Source organism: Mus caroli, chromosome 6 (assembly GCF_900094665.2).
Source record: "Mus caroli chromosome 6, CAROLI_EIJ_v1.1, whole genome shotgun sequence".
Taxonomy (NCBI): domain Eukaryota; kingdom Metazoa; phylum Chordata; class Mammalia; order Rodentia; family Muridae; genus Mus; species Mus caroli.
In genome coordinates, this window is record NC_034575.1 from 113283945 (window position 1) to 113285609 (window position 1665).

Here is a 1665-nt window from a genome sequence, read left to right on the forward strand (position 1 = left end):
AAATAAAATGTAAAGGTTGAAAAACAATGTAACAGTTGATGCTTAAGCAAAGTGCCGCCCATGCTGCTTGAAGAACCAGTGTCCAATGTCCCCCTGAGCATCATGGTACCACAGCATAGGAGATGTCTGGGTGTGTGCTGGGGCACATGGTGATTGGGACTGCCTGTTAATTTATCTCAGTTTGGGCCTATAATCTTCGTGACCTCTGGGTCTCTCCTTATTCCTGCTCTCTCCCATTTTTCTTCTTCTAAAATGACCAAAAGAAATACAACTTGCCATTTAGGTGAGGAAAAAAAATTCATCTCCCCATCAAAAAATCAATTAGTCAGTGGAGAATTTTATTAGTCAATCATGTAAAGGTAATTAAAAATATTGATTGATGGGGGTGGCTGTGGCTGAGAGCAGCTTCTGTCCCAGCAGTGGGTGGGCAGACAGCCATGGACCACTAGGGAGAAATGGAGAATAAGGGCTTTTAAATCATTCCCCAGTGTGCCTATTCCAAGGTCAAGTAGGGACACGTGAGACAAGGGACTCAGCTGACTCTGGAGCCTNATTCGTATGTGAGAATGAGTNCTGAACACACGTTTCTCATGTGCATGGCATGAGACAGTATGTCTGCTCGTGACAGTGNAGCTATCTATGCTCCAAAGGGTTCTGGCTTCCGGGTCTAGCCTTGTCTGGGACCTCTGTGTCCCTCAGGGTAGGGATGCTCCTAGATGAGAGTCTGACATGAAGGGGATAGTGTGGTAGCCTAATTTTGCTTTGCTCAATACCCGGCTTGGGAGTCAGAATAGAAAAAAGAGCCCCCAAATACTGATGCTGTTACCTCCTGATGCTAAACTTTGCCTTGCAAAGCTTGACCAACGAAGTGGATTTTGCTCCNGACACTGCACATTGGGCTGGGTGTGGTAGGGACCAGCTGTCTCTACTCCATCTACTCTAGCAGATGGGGGAACACATATTTTTGCCATTCCTTCCCAGGAACCCTGGGCTTCCTCATGGCGTGGTGGCTAGTTGCCAAGGATAGAACCTCTTGAATAAGGAGATAGCCAGGCAGAAAATGAATGTCTATATCTGACCGAGCCTGTGCTCCGGATCCAGCAATGCTTCTTTCCACAGATTTCTGGTCACTCCGACATCTGACAAGGATGCTACCCCACTGTTTTCCTTCTCTCTACTGCTCATGGAGGCCCAGATACCCATCAATGGTGTAGACTTCACCATTGATGTTGCTCCTAGCTCTTAGATGATTTACTCTATCGATTACCTTTTACTGCTGTGACCCCAGTACCTCGTAGGACAACTTAAGGAAGGCTTCTCTTTGTGGCTCAGGGTTTCAGCCCATGTTCCTTGGGCACTGTGGTTCTGGGCTCATATAGAGGCAGAACGTTATGTGGCAGAAGCATGTCCCGGAGGCTGCTTGTCTTATGGCGAATAGCAGGCATAGAGTGAAGCAGGAAGGGTCTAGAGATAGTATNTTCCTAGGGACCCATGCCTGATGTCCTACCCACTTCTTACCCATGGGGCAATATGGCTAGAACTGGATCCATGCTGCCTGAGAGGAATGTTGAGTGCTTACAGCCTACTGCTTCTGAATTTCAAACCTTAATGGATGTAGGTGCCTAGATCCTCAGGTCTGTTTGCCCCATGAGTCTCAACCCCTGC

General features: G+C 47.5%; 1 long non-coding RNA gene across 1 annotated transcript; it reads right to left on the bottom strand.

The window, feature by feature from the left end:
• Positions 1-318: 318 nt before the first annotated feature.
• On the bottom strand, positions 319-1665 carry LOC110295872. The gene is made up of 3 exons (XR_002378124.1): positions 1519-1665; positions 827-934; positions 319-445 (listed from the first exon to the last, which is right to left on the bottom strand). It is a non-coding gene; the product is annotated as an uncharacterized LOC110295872 (long non-coding RNA).